Below are 18163 nucleotides of genomic sequence, written 5' to 3' on the forward strand. Positions count from 1 at the left end.
GGAGAGGTGCAGGGACCCCTAACAGGGTCCTGGTGAGAGCCAGGGGGTGTGGATAGCAGAGACCCACAGGGTCCGGTTCAGGTGAGGCCTCTCCTCCTGCTTGCAGTTGGCCTCCCTGGGGCGATAGTAACTTCTCATAAGGAGGACATGGTGCCATCCCCGGGCCCCAGCCCACACGACTCCATCTAAGGCCAATCACCTCCCAACACCACAATACCCAGTTAGGCTCTGGATGTGTGAGTTCGGCAGGCATAGACTTCCCATCCTCAGCATCAGCGTTGAGGAGTGAGGAGAACTATACAGAGGGGAGGGGGAGTCGTGGAGAGGGCTGGGGGCCTGCATACCTGCTCCTGGGGTGGGGGGGGGCAGGTCACCTAGGAGATGCTCCTACACGAGGGGAGGACCAGAGGACCATGTAGGCATCTCTCAATGGGAACCCAAGTGCACAGGCCACATAGAAACCACGGGAATGGGGCAGGCAGCACAGAGGGGAGTCCCTGCCAGAGCCTGAACTCACACACTCAGGAGACACCACCTGCAGGACAGGTGCCTGAAGACAAACCCAAAAGGTAGGGGAGCAGACTGTGGGGACTGTGCCCATCAGCCTGTAGGGTGCACAGCAGGGGAGACACGGATGCCTGGAGGGCTCAGGGCACGGTCCCTGGTGCAGTCTCAGGCTCACAGAGCCACTCAAGGCTGTCCCCAGGGAGCTGGCACGTCCCTGTCCACATCTTCTCTTTCTGTCACCAACACTGAGGCCAGCATGGCTGGAAGGGCCCAGCCAGGAAGGGCAGGATGCACTCACCGGCAGGATGACAGCACAAGCCACCTGCACATGGCCACACTGCCCTCTGCAACGCACACAGACCCGCAGACCCAGCCCTGCTCCCCAGAGGAGAAGCCTCCAGAATCAGGGGACAGAAATGACAGGAAGGACAGGAATCAGGGCATGTGCGTGTGTGACAGGCTCTGTATCTTTAAGTCCAAAGCAGGCCTCTCATGCAAAGTTCAGGCTGAGAAAGGCCTTGTGGAATGGAACGGTTGCATAAGTGTGGGATTAGCTGTACTGGATTATAAATACATGGAGGACGAGTAGAGAACACCCACCCCCGTCCCCACCTCAGCTCTGCTCAAGACCAGCTTTCCCAACCCACCTTCTCTCCCATCCCCACGTGGGTCCTCAGCTCTGAACGCACAGGGGTACCTCCAGGGTCCCAATGACCTGTTTCATGGTCTGGCTTCCCCTCAAGGCTCAGCCCTCGTGGGTCTTCATCCATGGCCCCGACCGCGAGGCCTGGCGCCGGCTGCACTCTGGACTCAGCGGGCATTTGCAGGATGCGTGCCAGGTGCCAGGACTCAACAGCCCTCTGGGAGGTCGTGTTCACAGCCTCCCCGAGCTCCAGGAGCAGCTCACATTGCCACCTGGTCCAGGCAGGTCGGGTCACCTCCCTCGTGCCCAACATCTGGTTAGTTCATGACCCGACGGCGCTTCGACCCAGCTCTGCTTTGATCTAAAAGTGTAGACTCCTCTTGTGTTTTTGACAAAAACTTAGACTGGACCTTGAGAAGAACCATAAGGTCCAGAAAGAGACTCGGGGGGGGGGGGTCTCTTCCCTCGGTGCTGACGGGGGCTCTGTGTTGACAATGACCAAGGGTAACAGGTGGCAGAGTTTTTACTTGACCGGTGACCAAGGAGACCCAGGCAGCGCTCTGTCTCTGTCCCTTATACCTTTGTCCCTATTTCTTCGTTTGGTCAGTCAACAAATAATAGCAAGTGCCTGCGATGTGGCAGGTAGTGGACTAGGAGCTGGGGTGGGGTCACAGATGAAAGGCTATGGCTGCCCATCCTCAGAAGCTCCCCAGTCAGCCAGGAGACAGGCGTGCAAATGGTCACTGTCATAAAGCATGTGGAAGGCCATAGGGGATGTTGTGCAAAACCTGTGAAAACACGGAGCATCACAGAGAGGAGGAAGGAAAGGGCAGGACAGAGGGATCCTCAGGCTTCGGAAAGGGAGCCCCTGGTCTGCTTAGTGGAGCCTCATGGCGACATGGTCCCTTCCAGGGCTGACGGCTAAGGAATGGCAGCGTCCAGCGCCACGGCAGGAGGCCTGAAATGTACCCTCACCCCGAGGGTTTGGGCTTCGTGGTGCCACAACCAGGGGTCGTCACAGCAACGCAGCCAGCCCATGAGGTCCAAATCCCAACCAGCCCCCATGCGTCCCTGCAGAAGGAAGTTGACATCGCCACGTCTGAGTTTTTCCATGCGCGGAATGGAGATTCATATGCAGGCTCCATGCAGTAAACGGTGAGGTGGAGAACCAGCTCAGGCAGGGCAGGGCCCCACAGGGGCGTCCGGGACAGGGATGGTCTGCTGGGGACACAGTCGCTTGTCTGGCCACCAGGACCCTGGCCGTAGCACACCGACCCCAAGTGCCAGCCATGATTCCATCACAGCTGACCCATGAAGAGTGGCGGAGAACCAAGGCACGGGACCCAGGGGACCAGGCCTGTCCCTAGGGCAAGGCTGGAGGAAGAGGAATCCTGCACCCAGTGGAGGTCACCCACCAACAGGAGGAGGGGAGAGCAGGACCCCCACAGGGACCAGCAGAAGGTGGGGACCCCTGTCTGTCTGCCCTCCTCCGGCCCTGAGGTCCAGGAGACTGAGCGGGGAACTGGCATCCTCCACTGTGAGCGGTACCAGCGTCTGCACTGGGGCTGGGAAAAGCCAGCCCCTGGGGGGCTGAAGAGGGCGCGACACCCGGCACACTGACCACAGGTGCACGGAGGCTCCAACTTTGCTGCTGAACTCCCGCATCCTGCACAAATGTTTCCTGGGGACAGTTCCAGCCTGGGGTGTGAGAGATGTGCAGAGGGCATGGGATGAGAGCCTGGGGGCACCTGCTGGAGCTCAGGGCCACCTCAGAGAGCACAGGGATCTGGATCCTGCAGCCCCGGGGAGAGAAGCCCCACCGTCACCCCCAGCACTGCCCACGCCAAACCCCGGCTTCTCTGGCCGGTCTCGGGGATCGCTGGCCCGTGCCCGAGCCAGGGGAGAGGCAACCTGAATCTTCCTGCATCCCCCATCACATCCTCCCTCCACTCCTACAGCTTCGGACCCAAGGGGGTGGCTGGGGCCCTGGGGGCCAACCTCCTCTTCACTCTGAGCATGTAAGGAGCAGCCTGGTCCCGTGGGGTCGGGGTGTCCCCGTCCTCACAGCCACCAACGTCTCAGATGGACAAGGAAAGGCCAAATCTCCACCAAACCCAACGAGAGGTTCTGGGTTGGTTTCTTTCTGAGCGTAAGACCTTGACCCTGGCAGTTCCCCACCTTGAAAGAACGGCTAACCCGCGAATGCCAGGCCCCTGCCTGGAAGGTCGGCCACCGTCTGCAGGCTTGACGGCTGTCCAGGGTGGTCCGAGCAGACAGCCGAAGACGGGACCAGCTCCAGGAGTCAAGACAAGAGAGACGGGCACTCTGCCCCACGTGGGTGACCCCAGCCTAGGACGGGGGCGGGGGGGGCAACTCTTGCCGTGGGGCTGCCCCTCATGCCCACGCAGCCTGAGGAGTCATCACCCGTGCGACATGCCTCCTGAGAGCCCGTCTGGCTCAGAACAATCACAAGTAGGAACGAGAGAGAGCACAGGAAATGCACAAAAAGTGAAAACATCCACTTCTTTTCACAACGGTTTTGCGTGTGCGGGTAGATAGGATGCCCCGTCTCTTCAGCCGTTTCCACGAAAGGGTCTGTATTTCCAGGACCTCAAATTCTGAGCATGACATTTTTAAAGCATAATTATCTGTATCTAAGTTAAGATTAGAAGTGCAATGTTTTACAGAAGCGTGGGGCTGCTGAGCAGGGTCTGTCCAGGGTCCCCGGACCCAGTGGCCCTGGCACGGCCATCCTGAGGCCCCTTCGTGCGCTGTGGGGACCTGATGCCAGGTGCACCTCACACACGCTGCATCTGCACAGGACACGAGAACGGTCCTTCTCGGGCAGTGTCACCGCTCAATCCTCAGGGGCTGCTGCAACAGCGGCCTTATCAGGAATCAGCACATGTCTCCCCGCCACCAAAACTGGGCTCCAAAATATAGAACTTCTGTATCAGATTTTGTACCCGAGTTGGTGTGTCCATCCATCTACATTATCTCTGTCCTTCCTGAGCATAAGAGCCTTCACCCTCTCAGCTTAAGTCTGCAAGATGCCTGTGTGGGGAGCTGATTCCACCCAAGGTAAGAGTCTGCGTTCATTCCACGCAAAAATCGTGGTGTTACTCTGCACATCAAGGAATCGACGTACGATTTACACGATTAGCAAAAGAGGGCCGTCCCCACCCCACCGGCCACCACAGGACACACTGGTTTGGAAGGTGCCTCGCCTGCCCGGGGACAACACTTCCTTCTCCAACTGCCCATGGCACGTCCCTCCCGCGGGGGCCTCCCAACAACCTCTGTTCGTGAATCCTTGGTGAGGCCTGGCGAGGCCTGAGGACCCCTCGGTGGAATAGCAGATTTGAACCAAGCAAAATCCACGGGATTGCGGAGGAAACTAAGAGTGAGAGAGAGCCCCCCTGGGGCACCAGCAGGCCCAAGTGAAACTCGAGGGCGACTGCGGCCACGATCCCGTGGTCCTGCCAGCAGGTGCCCATGGGCCACTGCGTACAGCTGCTGCGCTGTCCTTGGGGCTCCTGGAGCGAGGACAGTGATTCAGCGCCTTCCCGAGGCTCTCTCCATCCCTGGCTCACGGCCACGGTCTGTGCAGTTTCTTTGTCTGGTTCTATGCAATCGGACCAGGTGCTGGGAACCGGATTCACAGCCGGCCCCGGAGATTTCATCATAAGCTGGTGGCCTCAGGGAGAGAGCCCGTCAGAGGCCCATGTGGCCTAGGACCTCCGTCCTTGTGTGGCGGCTTAGGTGGTGGCAGGATATGTGAGAGCTGGCGGGGGACCTGTGCAGTGCCGTCTGGAAAACGGACTCCCAAGGAAGAGGTTGGAGGAGGAGGCAGCGGCGGCAGCAGCGGGAGAAGGATTTGGCGATGAGTCTGTCTGCGACCTGAAGCGTCTGGAGAGGCACACGTTGCAGAGGCCATGTCGCAGACGTGTGACCCATAAATAACCGCTGGTTTCAAATGACAGGATGGTGCTTTTGTCGCTGTGCGCGCACCAGCCGACAGACAAGCCGAACCGTGCGGCTGCTAGTGCAGCGCACTCACGCACCGTTCTCTTGACCGCGGAGTCCCGGAAGCCAGACCTCGCTCGGAGGTGACCCTGGAGCCGTGCAGACGTTCAGGTAGGGGATGAAGCGCCGCCCCGTCCCCATCCGTGGCCTGGGCGTGAATGGCCCCGGGAGCTCTGCAGACCAGCCGTGGTGTGGTCAGGACGCGCCCTCGGGGACGCGGGGTCCGCTCGCTCGCTCGCGCTCTCAAAGGCGAAACAGAGCTGGAGAATGAAGAATCACAGACCGCTTTGGCCACGTTTCCGCGAGCAACGTGGGATCCGTAAGTCTCTGCGCGGTGGGAGCGGTGGGAGCGGTGGGAGCGGTGGGCCCCTGGCCCCTGAGTCACGCCGCAGACGATCGTTTAAGGACCAGGATGCTTTGTTTACACACGTGACCGTTTCCTGCGCTGCGTCCTCTCCTCCACCTGCTCGGTCGAAGCCGCTCATCGAACAATAGAACTCTTTCTTCCTTTTCAACTTTCCCTGAGAACACGAAGAGGAAAAGGCAAATACAAAAGGTATTTTGACTGAAGGATTCTTTCTTCTGCAACTGAAACCTTATCCAAATGTTGCTTCCTTAAGCCCCAGAAGGAAAAGAAGAATCTGGAGCCTTTTGTAGAATTACTGGAGACAAGTCCTGGGACTTCAGACTCTGTTGTCCCCAGGAAGCCAGGTTTCTAGAATGTACAGTGCCCCCCCCCAGCACCCCTCACTGCCTCCCCCCTCCACCGCCGAGGGCAGGTGGACGAGCGGGCTCCGGGACCTGGCCCTGCTGCGCCAGCGCGGCCCTGCCGTCAGGGGCTGTGCACACCTGGCCCGTAGACAGCCGCCTCTGCTGACACCGAAGTCTGAGAGCCGCAGGGTGGGGAAGTCCAGGGAGACAAACGCCCCCGTGTGATAGGAAGGCAGGCTGGGGAGCGCGGCATCCTGCCCACGGACGCTCACGAGGCCCTGGCCGCAGGAGCCCAGCGTGACTGTGCCTCCCGCAGCTCCACCAAGCCGGGCACATTGGGAAACAGACCGGGGCTGGGGACCAGGCCGCCCTCGGCCTCTCACGAGGCTGCAGGAAGTCGACGGGCCCGAGGTTACAAAATCCCAACGTCCCCCTGAGCACGGGACTTAGTTTTTTGAAAAATCGTCCAGAAGGCTTTTGTTTTCCTGACTTTGTCACCGTATTTGGTGTGTGATCTGGGAATGAACGGTCGCATCGGCCAGCTCTCATCCAGGGCAGTGTGACTTCCACAGCTTCTGCAGCAGGATCGATGGTTAAAAATGAAGATTCCTGTCTCTTCCCTTCCTCTGTACTGGTGAACACACACACAGACACACACATATGCACACTTCACAGACATGTGCGCACACACCACACATACATATATGTGTGTATGCTTACATGCCACAGCATACATACATATGCACACCACACACATGCACACATTTGCACATGCTTACACAACACACACATGCACTAAACATATACACACACCACACATACCTACATGCACACCACACACATGCTTACACACCACATACATACACGCCATACATACACACACATATGCAGACACCACACATACATATATGCACACCACACACACATGCACGCACGTGCACATACTTATACATCACATACATTCATGCCACACACTCATACATGCACACATATGTACAAACATACACACTACCCATACACACATGCACACCACACACATACACACGCCACATGCATGCACGCATATTTACACACCACACATACACACACTACACACATGCACGCAGCATGCACACGTATACATATACACCCACTCTACTAAAATCATTTGGAGGTGGGGCCTTGGAGTGTGTACTTTAGCAGCCGTCCCTGAGGTGTGAGCGTCTCTGCTTCCAGGACCAGGCTTCAGACTTCAGGCAATAACGTAAACACATCCATCACGGCTCCCACAAGGGCAGGCCGTCACCAAATTCTCACAAAGGCCCGCGAGGCTGGTCATCTGGGAGTCTTCACGGTGAGACTCAAACTACAGGTCTGCAGACTCCCAGGGTCCTCCCAGCCCAGGCAATGCTCGTGGTTCCTGGTGAGAAAAAAATGTGGCTAATCTTGGCAATTCAGGAAGTCAGGGAAATGCCCTGCAGGGATGAGGTCAGCGCCCTTCTCGGGGTGAGCTCATCGGCGCCGAGTGCCAGTGAAGGCTCCACAGGCTTTATCGGGGCCTGGGACAGCCCCCGGCAGCCCCACCTGGCCCTGCACTACCCGCTTCCCGCGGGACAGAAAGCCCACGTCTGGGAGAAACTGATAATGCCCATGATGTAATGAAAACCCCCCAAGACAAGCCTTCCCCCACAGCCCGACCCCTCAATAGGTCTATTCATCAAAGGAACGTTGCAAAGCAGACTCCCCCCTCCCAGGAACGGTCTGAGAGTTTCCTGCCGATGGGAGGGACTGCAGGTCCTCCCTCCTCTGCAGGTGTCTGAGTATGGGGTGGGGACCCATGGACGCCAGGAGCAGCCAGCTTTGCCCTGGTCCAGGGACTGGAGAGGAGGGGGCCCCTTCGCAGCTATCCAGCACCCTCCCGCCATTCCCCGGGGACCACGCAGCCTTCCTCCCAGAATAACTTCTGGGCTGCAAGGCAGTTTCTTCTCCAGCTCTCCCTTCATCTTCATTGCCGCTCAGGAAAGATTAAGTAGCCCTGGGACCCTGTCCTCAGAAACTCATGGAGAGGTTTTTTTCTCAGGGACTCTTCTACTCGACTTTACTTTGCAAAGCTTAAGATTTTTCAAAAGCTACCTGGGGCACACCTTCTCATCTTCCTGAAAATGAGCTCCCTGGTACTCTACCCTGACGTTACTCACTAATGAAGTCACCAATTAACTTAAAAACTTAAAAAGCTTATCCAAAGGATCTGTGTTCAGAATTCAAGGAAGTCTGTGAAGGAAAAACGTTTGCATCCTTGTTTTCACAAACCTCTGGAATTTGGGAAACAGATTTTATCATCACAGAGGTGCAGGTACCTGAGAAGCTCATCATAATTGGGGCAGATGTTGTGAAATGCTGAATAGTCGAGCAGTTCTTATACACTCGTGTTGTTAGCTGAAAATAACGAAGACAATGGTTCTGGGTTTCTGCCCCAAGAGGGTCCACTGAAATGCTTTTCATATCTATGGATGGAGAGTGGGGAGGCGAGGCTGTGAGTCTGCTCCTTCAGGCACTGAGGTCCCCACACTTAGACCAGACCTTCACTTGGTGGGTGTCTAACAAACATTGTGCTTTTTGAATTAAAGCTTCATAAATGCTTCTAAATCTCTAGGTGCTATTGAGTTCTTAAACTCCAAAAGTAATGCATGCTCCTTGGCAGATGTCAACGAATCTGAATTTACAGAGCAAAAAGGACCCCCCCCCCCCGCCCGCCACAGTCTCTCACTCCCATCCCTCCTCCCAGACAGATGGTCCTATCTTGAGTTTACTCCATGAGCTGCTTGCTGTGAATGCTTCCAGACCTCTGTCCACTTGTTTAGGATGTGCGGGATCGTGGTATGGGTTTGGAAAGGAGCTTTTTGGTTTTTGTTTTTAAGAATGTAGTGAAGTAACCAAATGAATATCTACCTTACGTCTTGACTTTTTCTCCTCCTGCCTTTACCAAGAGAAACACCAGTGCTTTTGAGCAAAGGTGGCTATGGCTGGAGGAATGAAACATGAAACATGAAACACAAACCTACAACGTGCTCTCTACTGTTTGTGCTTGAGGTCCCCAAAGGAAGAGACTGCTGGGTCACAGGGCTGCTCTAAGAACAGTGGCTTCTGTGTTGTGCAGAGCTGGCTCCATAGTGGGACTTGGTCAAGGATGATGGAAACAGGCAGGCCCCAAGGCAGGACAGGGAACGCAGAGGGAGGCCCAAGGTGCATGCCCTGATTTTAGGTTTTGGGGAGTGGGACGAACCATGGAGAGCTCACTCTGACTCACCATCTGCAGACGGGGGAGCTTGCAACCCCAAAGAGCTGAGGAACCGAAGCCAGCCCATGCCTGCAGCGGAGGCTATCGAGGAAAAAGAGGAGCCACACAGAAGCCACCATTCCTGGAACGTCCTTGGTGGCCAGGGAGGGACAGAGGGAGGCAAGCATCACCCCAGCCTGGACCTAGGACTCCCAGCTGAACCTCCATGTCTGTGAGGACCACTGCCGACGGATGGACACCAGGCCTTCTCCCTGCAGGACAGGGCAAGGGCAGCATGACTTTTGTAGGGATTACATCATCCCTGGGAGGACTGGGGCAAGGGAAGAGGTTGGACCTCATCGAGAGAGAGGAGGAGAGAGAGAGACAGAGACAGAGGCAGGACCTCCCCTCGGTCTGGTATCTTTGGACTCCAGCTGGTGCGGTGAAAAAAGTGCCATGGTATTCGCATTCTGGGCAAACCTGCTTCGATCACTTATAAAAATGTATCAAAGGCATTTTCCCATGTCAGTGACACATACAGACATCATATTACTCTAACCAATGCATTGAATTCTAGACTTTGCATTTACCATAATTAGTTTGTCAATCCTTATTGGTGATTATTCAAGGGTTGTTTTCTTTCCCATTATTTTCCAGTATACACTATGCTGCAGTGAGATTTCTTGAACCCACCTCTTTGAAACCAGATGCAATTATTCTTAAAGAATAGACTCTTTAATGTAAGATTTAGTAAAATCCTTAAATACAGTATGTGAGGGCAGCCCGGGTGGCTCAGCAGTTTAACACCGCCTTCAGCCCAGGGTGTGATCCTGGAGATCCAGGATCGAGTCCCAAGTCGGACTCCCTGCATGGAGCCTACTTTTCCCTTTGCTTGTGTCTCTGCCTCTCATGAATAAGTAAATAAAATCTTAAAAAAAAATACAGTATGTGAAGTGTCCATTTTGTTAAATAAGGACACGTTACCTTTACAAACAGTTCTTGAAAATGCTCACTTCTCTGAATCTACTGTTATTGTAGTGATTTTTTTTTTATATTAACTTGGGGGTGCAAGGATGCTCTGTTCACAATTATTAGACTTTCCATCTGTGAATATGGTGGATCTCTCTCTTTGTTCAAGTCTCCTTTTAGATCTTTCAGCAAAGACCTTGAGCTCGTCAGTTATAAATAGCCGTATCCGTTAGCGAGGGATAGCATCACAAAGCACCACAGCCCCGGGGACTTCAACAGCAGCTATGTGTCATCTCGCAATTCTAGAGGTCGCAAGTCCAAGATCAAAGTGTCCACAGGATTGGTCCCTTCCGACAATGAAGTGAAGACGTGTTCCAAGCCTCTGTCCCCCCTTCCGGTGCTTGGCTGGCCATCTTTGGCTTCTTAGAAGCATCACCCAATCTCTGCCCCCATCTCCACATGGCATCCTCCCTGCGTGCATATCTCTCTCCAAATTCCCCCTTTTTATATGGTTACTAGTCCTGTTGGATTAGAAGTTCGCCCTCCTCTGGCATGACCTCCTTTTAGTGTAACCCACCCCAGCTGTAATGACTATACTTGCAAATAAGGGCTCATTCCAAAGCCTCGGGAGTTGGGACTTCAACATGTGCATATGAGGAGGACACAAGTCAGTCCAGACCAATACATATCACATGTATCTTTTTTACATTTATTATGCAACATTGTCAGTTTTCAATGATAATGTGAATACAATCTTTTTATTTAAAGAATACACTATTCCGTGGCTGGCATTTAGGAAAATAATTACATTTTGTAAATTTTTCTTGGATCCAGCAATGTAATTAAACCGAATCAGTTCAAATTATTGTGATTGATTATCTTGGATTTCTTACATGCAAATAATTAAAATTGGTCTCTCCCTTTTAAATATTTACATATTTAATATAATACAATGTTGATAATTCACAAACAATCTCAACAATCTACGTGTGTTAGGCAGACAAGTATTTTTTCTGACAACACTGGAAAGATTTTTTTAAATGTCATTATGAAATACGATATTTAGGATTTGTCTATTTTATATACTTTTTTGTTCCATCCAACTTGAATCTCAAGCGTGTTCTGCCTTTGTCGAATTACAGGAAAACTTTTTTCTTTTTATAATCTCTTAGGTTCAACAATGGGGGAATAGACAGTTTCTTTAAATTCACACGAGTCTCTAAAACCACGTGAGCACAATGCCTCCGGTGGAGTCACAACTTTGACTACATTTTCCATTTCTTCTGTAACGTTTGGTGCCTTCAGAATTCTTCTTCCTAAGGCAGTTTGACGTTACTGACTCCATTTTCTAAGGAAATCGTTAATTCTATCTGGATTCCCAAATGTGCTGATATAAAATTGATATATTAACCTCTTATATTTGAATTCTTTGCGTCTCTACTGCTCCATCTGCTCTCTTAGTGGGTCAGATTTGCAAGACGTTTATGTTGAGCTTGTGTGAGTGCTGGGAGAGGGAAGAGCCATTTCCCAAAACCCAGACAGGGATTTTATGGGTCTTATCTACTGATGTTTCCCACTTACTTATGCTTCAGAATCTACTGCATTTATTTTTATTCCTTCTTTCCCTTAGGTTTACATTGCTGGCTCTTTTCTACATTCGTGGGTAAGTACCGGGTTCAGAGTCTTTCAATCATATGTGTTTCTTATTCAATAAGTGTAGGTTCTACATTTCCCAACAAGGGCCACTCTGGCTCTCTACAGTCAGCCCCGCTCTAATAGTCCTTCCCCTTCTGTTCATTTCTAAATACACTGGATTTAGCCTTGAGCTCCTCTCTTAGACCAAAAGTCAGTGAGTGTCTTGCAAATGCAACCTTTTGAGGGAAAAACCAAGCCAGGACCACAGCTCTTTTTCTGCTTCTTCTCTTGCTCGAATAAGTTTAAATGCAAACCAACACTCACACAAGAGGAAATCATGCCCACAAAGAGCCCTCACAATGGGCCTGGGGCTTGGCCATCAGGGAGGGTACCTGGCCAGCTCTGAGATGCCACAGGCAAAGCCTCGCAGAGCTCACAAGGATTCCCTGCCTTCAGTCGACAGCTGGACAGGCATCGGTCGGGCCGTCACGGGCAAGCAGGCTGGAAGCCCTGAGCAAGAGCCATGAAGCTAGAGCAGAAGACAGTGAAAGCCGGGTGTGGGGCAGCTACCCCTGCCTGCAGAGCCTCACGTCTCCAGGGGTGACTGGTGCAGGCTGGACAGCAACCATGCCTGTTTCCTGACCTCACACAATGTCCTCTAGTCCTGAGAGAATCGTCACCACTTCTGGGTTATTCAGTTCTCTGGACTGCCAATCCCTTCCAGGGCACTGCCAGTAATCTTCTATTTGAGAATGTGCTGCAAACACATACCATGTGAGATCAATTTAGGAGCCAAACAGTATTTTATGGGAAATGCAATCAGACTCTGCTCCTTTCCCAACAGTTCTTTGCATCCTAACACCTCCTAAACTCCTTGATTTACGACCCCCTCTCCCTTGTCTGTCCTATTTATCATGGTGGCCAGCCTGCAATCAATCCTTCCTTTACTTTTGCTCTGGGAAGAGCTCCTGGGTGGCTATCGAGGTCTTAATGCCCAGACTGCCCTGTAGGTCCGTGAGCCTCTCAGAGCATAACCTTCAGGCCCCATCCCCTCACCCTCTCCACCCCATCTGTCTTACAAGCCCCGACAGCCTATCAAATTTTACAGCCAGTCCATTCTGCTTAGAATGCGCTGGCCCAGCCTGTTGAACAATTTTGCACAGCTGTGCAGCCAGACTAGAAGTCGACAGCTTCGTATCTGTCTACAATAAATTTGGCTTCATTAAGTGTTCTTTTGGGTTGCTTCATTAGGATTTCTTCACCCGCCTGGGCCTGCCCTGCAGATTCAGGACAGTCTAACAAAGGCCCAGAACTGCATTCCCGGCAATTATATTTGCATACATTGGCAGTGGAAAGGCTAACTGACCTGGCCAAAGAAACCTGAGACTTCATTTTTGCAACAGGTGGGATGACAACTATGGCTGTCAGGAAGCTAGTTACAGATAATTCATGGGCCATATCTGGTGGCACCTGGACTTCTTAAATGTGAGGATATCTGACAGCTGCTGAAGCCATATCCTGCCCAGGTGGTTGCAGCATGCCCTTCGAGGGAGGCCAGGCCAGAGGCAGGGTCCACCTTGTCGGGAAGCTTTCTGGGCAGGCTGAGACCTGGACCCTACTATGGACAGCCAACTGCTGCAGGTCCAGGGTACAAAGGGGCCATTGCCAAAGATCCAAGGCACACAAAATTCATGCATTTGCATATCCATGTTTACAGCAGCACTGTGAACATCAGCCAACAGATGTACCAAATGTGGTCTATACTTGTAGTAGGACATTATTCATCCCCAAAGAGGAAGGAAGTTCTGACTCATGCTACATGGGTGGACCTTGGAGACATCATGCTCAGTGAAAGAAGCAGTCACAAAAGGACAAATACTGCATGAAATTCATCTCATAGGAGGTCCCTAGAGTGGTCAAATTCACAGACAGAATGTAGAATGGTGGGGGGTACAAGGAGTTATTCTCTAAAGGGGACAGTTTCATGAGGAAGGACACACAAAATGTGAGTGGCAGACCTAGAATGAGGGGGCATAGTTGACCTCCTCATGTTACTTTTCTTCTTGAGGACTTTGGAGACAGACACATAGAACTTTGCCGGGTCACAAACCACCCCAAAGCACGGTGTCCAAAAACCACCACCCCATCTATTTTGATCCCAAATCTGCAATTTTGGCAGGGCTCATCAGGGACAGTTTAGGGTGGCCAAGAAGCCAGAAACATCTGAAAGATCACTCCCCTGCACAGTATGTAGCTGGTGCTGGCTGTCGGCTGGGACCTCTGCTACTGCAGCCCCTCCTGGGCTTCCTTCCAACATGGCAGCTCGGATCCAAGAACAGAAAGAAACAGTATTGCCTTTCCTGACCTAGCCTCAGTTACATACTGTTCTTTCTACCATAAAAGTCAGCCCATTTTCAGGGAGAGGAACATTACATTCTGCCTCTGGATGGCAAGAGGGTCCTGGGATTTGCAGAGAGGGTTTTAAACCACCACTCTCAGGGCACCTGGGTGGCTCAGTGGTTGAGCATCTGCCTTTGGCTTAGGGCATGATCCCAGGGTCCAGGGATCGAGTCCCACATCGGGCTCCCCACAGGGAGCCTGTTTCTCCCTCTGCCTGTGTCTCTGCCTCTCTCTGTGTCTCTCATGCATGAATAAATAAAATCTTTAAAAAGTAATTAAAAAAATAAACCACTACTCGTACAATTACTGGATACCACCCATGGGCTAGTGTCTCTGAGCCTTGGTTTCCCTGTTGGAGGATTTCATGACTAATACAGATTGAATTCCTAACGCAATGCTTATCCATCATTACATATTTATTATTGATCATGCAATTCTGTAGATAGAGGGGCTGATTAACCACTATTACCATTTTGTGAAATAGAACTCAGGGAAATACTGAGAGATCCCTAGGTACACTGAGCCAATCAGGGGAAAGGATCCAGCTTGAAAATCATCTCTTCACCCAGTGCGATGAGTTTCCTAACTTTCCTGTCGGGAAAGACAGAGGCTTTGTGGTTTTATTGAGAGAACTACTGCCAAGAGGGATACCAGAGGGAAGTCTCTGAGGGAGCGTGGCCGCCGGAGGAGACGGGGTGGAAGCTAGAGCGCTGGGAGGGAGCAGGAAGTCCACTGGACAAAGGCGGGGAACACAGATGTTGCCAGTGAAAGTGCCCTGGAATCAGCTTTGTGCAATCTACCATGTTTTGCTAACAACTGGCTCCACAGCCCCGTGAGTGAGCTTGGAAGTAGGTCCCTCCCCCAACACAAGCACCTACACCTCAGGTGTGAGAGGCTCTGGACAGGGGACCCAGGCCCTCACATGAAAATTGTGACTGTTTCAAGACACAAAATCTGGGCAGGTACATACCTGACAACAGGTGGTCTGAAAGGTCCGAGAGCAGCGGTGCACTGCCCCAGTCCCGGAAGGTGTGACAGCAGGTGTGTCAGCAGGTGTGGAGGGGCAGTGCACAAGCTGGAGGCCCTGAGGGGCAAGAGGAGGCAACCTGAAGGGCCCTAGAGCAGACCACGAGCAGAAATCCGGATGTGGACTCTGGACCGAGCACGAGAGGAAGGGAGAGCACGCTATGGTAAACTGGAGGTAGGGCTGTCCCCAGGCTGGGGGCCCAGCAGCGCGGCCAGCTACAGCCGCAGGGCAGGTGGACCAGACCCGAAGGACTGTGGGGCCAGCCCCGGCGTCTTCAGTCAAAACGTCAAAGGTTCTTGCTGGTTTCTTCCTGCTGTTTTGCGTAAAATGGGAGTAGACAGATGGCAATAAAGCCATAGAGTGACTGTCCTGTCCTTGTGGGCACCTCAGAAGGATCAGAGTGTCAGAGCACTCGTGAGACGACAAGACCCCTGCAAGAGACCAAGTGGGCTCCTCACGGCAGAGTCTTGAGAAGGCTGTGGGAGCCGCCACTCACCTGTTTGCGGGAGCCTCGCGGTAGAGGAGGGGCTGACCTCAGGGACAGTTGTGACCGTGGCTCCATCCAATGGAGACACCCCAGGGAGACACACAGGAGACCCACAGACGTTTGAGGAAGCTCTATGAGCAAAAACACCTCCAATGGGAACCAAGGGGAAAGAGGCTGTTGGACCCCCCCCCCCCAGAGTCTATGGTCAGGAAGCAAGCTGAGAGGTTCAGAAGCCAGCCCCTGCCATCCCCCTGCCATCGCTGCAGAAACAGGGTGAGGGGACCAGGGGACAGAGCCGGGCACACAGGGGGAGCCAGAGAGCCCTGGAGGGCTGTCCCCAGGCTGGGGGCCCACCTGTGTCCATGTCCCCACCATCGACTCGGGGCCTAGTCCTCCAAAGGGTGCGGGGTATGTGGGGTGGATCCCCGTCTCTCTAGTTCATGGGTCTGCAGACCCCGAGGGGCATCCTCACCCTGCACCTCACGGAGCCTCCAGGATTCCCAGCTTCACGCTGGCGCCGTAGCGCGATGAGTCACCGGGGATGGCAGGTGCCCCCCACCTCCTGGTATCCAGACCCTTGAGCAATCTTCACCTGTCCCGGGCAGGGGAGGGGGGCGCAGAGGTGATGAGATGTCACTTCCGAGGCTGGGCTGTGAAAGACGGTGACTCGTGTCCAGCTTGAACTCACTCTCCTTGGCTGGCTAGTGCCTGGATGAAGCAAGCGGTCAAGCCGGAGGAATCCGCATGGCAGGAAACCAAGGACGGATGCTCGCGATGCCCAAAAGGAACCGACTCCTGCCTGCGAGGACGCTTCCAGTCCTGCAGGGGCTACAGCTCAGGCAATGTCGTGGGGGCTCGAGGCAGGGACCCAACTCCGCCTGCTGCACCTCAGTGTGTGCGCAGATCACTGACCCACAGCACAGATACCATGCGGTCACCAGTGTGGTCACTGGCCTCCGTGTTGGGGGTAACCAGTGAAGGAGTAAGAGGAGCAGGGATGACTAGGTGCAAAGGGAGGACCACGGGCCAGTCACCTGGAGCCTTCAGGAATCAGCATCACGAGGAAGGCCTATTGAAAATGAGGATCAAGGGCCAGCCCGGACCTACCCAGTCAGGATTTCCTGGGGAGCCCAGGGGATTCTTGCTCCTGTTCACTCAGGAATGAGGGCTATGGACATGATGTCATTCCCCCATGGCTCCCTGAGGAATTCCAGGAGCATGCGCCTCTGATCCATGCCTGCACCTCTCTGGTTCCACGGTTTGCCACCACCATCGCTATGGACCTGGGGGCCAGGCCTAGGTCCACCAGCAGAGAGGGTCGGTCTGCCTGCCTGCAAGCTGACCCCCTGGCCAGATGGAGCCTGGGGCTTCAGCCCCCAGAGGGGGTGCAGGGGTTAGCGCTGGGGAGCAGATCTTGAGATGGCTCTCAACCCAGTTGCTGGTGCTGCACTGAACCCAAGACCATAGGGACAGCCGTGCAGCTTTGGGGCAGCAGGCCTGGGTTCAGATGGTTGGTGTGCCACTGTCTGACCTCATGCCTTGGTGAGGTCCTTCTACCACGGGGCCTGTGATGCATCCATGAGCTCTCCTGTGGGAGCAAGAGGAGGGGGTTGCCTTTGTATCTGAGAGAGAGCAAGTGCACAGAAGACGTACAATCCCCCTTCCCCATTGGCTCCACATTCACCCAGGCCCACTTAAACCCCAGTCAAGCTCCCAGGAGCAGAGCCAAACTGTAGGTTCATGTCCTCAAGACTTCCTAAGGCTACATACCCCCCAGGGTAAGGGGAATGCAGAGGCGCAGAATGGACAGGGCAGGGCTGGGCCAGGGTGCAAGGCCTGCAAAAGCCCCTGTCTCAGCTTGGTCCTCCCTCAGAGCTCTGGAGCATCAATCAATCACACACAGAGCTTTTCTTTTGGGGCCAGAGAGCTGGGCCAACATGCAGGCCACCCCGGGGGGAAATCCACTGTCCCTTCTGGCTGCCTGCAAAGGGACCTGGGTATGGACCTCAGCAGGGGTCCAAGAGCCTATTTTGGGAAGCCCTCCAGGGACGCCAAGGCAGGCTGCAGGCTGAGAGGTGTGCCCTTGGAGGCGACCAGAGAACTCTGGGCTTCAAGGTGCCTCCTGGGAGCTGACATCCCCATGGGGCCAGGCTGCTGCTTCTGCATCGCCCCATGGGAGCAACGGGATGCCCTGCTCGTCTGAGCCACACTGTCCAATTCCTTTAGTTCCAGCAGCTCAGCCCATATGCGGCTTACACGTGTGGTCAGGGAGTTGGTGAGCACGGGGGAGACAGAAGGAAGGCAGGGGGTGAAGGCAAAACCTTCAGGACAGCTGCTGCCGTGGGTTGAATGTGTCCCCCAAGGAAGATGCATTGAGGACCTAACCCCCAGTACCTGCGAACTGACCTTATTTGGAAATAGGGTATTCGCAGATGGTCAAGTTAAAATGAGGTCCATAGGCTGAGCTCTGATCCAGTATGACTGGGGGCACTCGTAAAACTG

General features: G+C 53.8%; 1 long non-coding RNA gene across 6 annotated transcripts; it reads right to left on the reverse strand.

Annotated features, from left to right (window-relative positions):
- Positions 1-3659: 3659 nt before the first annotated feature.
- On the reverse strand, positions 3660-17641 carry LOC144320996 (uncharacterized). Of its 6 annotated transcripts, none has more exons than XR_013386682.1 (4): positions 16134-17641; positions 15671-15792; positions 15118-15300; positions 10801-12504 (listed from the first exon to the last, which is right to left on the reverse strand). It is a non-coding gene; the product is annotated as an uncharacterized LOC144320996 (long non-coding RNA). The 6 variants fall into 6 exon arrangements; XR_013386681.1 differs by having other exon boundaries at positions 15118-15263; positions 16134-17636; XR_013386672.1 differs by having other exon boundaries at positions 15118-15231; positions 16134-17624.
- Positions 17642-18163: the final 522 nt, after the last annotated feature.

The sequence above is a fragment of the Canis aureus genome, chromosome 1 (genome assembly GCF_053574225.1).
Source record: "Canis aureus isolate CA01 chromosome 1, VMU_Caureus_v.1.0, whole genome shotgun sequence".
Taxonomy (NCBI): domain Eukaryota; kingdom Metazoa; phylum Chordata; class Mammalia; order Carnivora; family Canidae; genus Canis; species Canis aureus.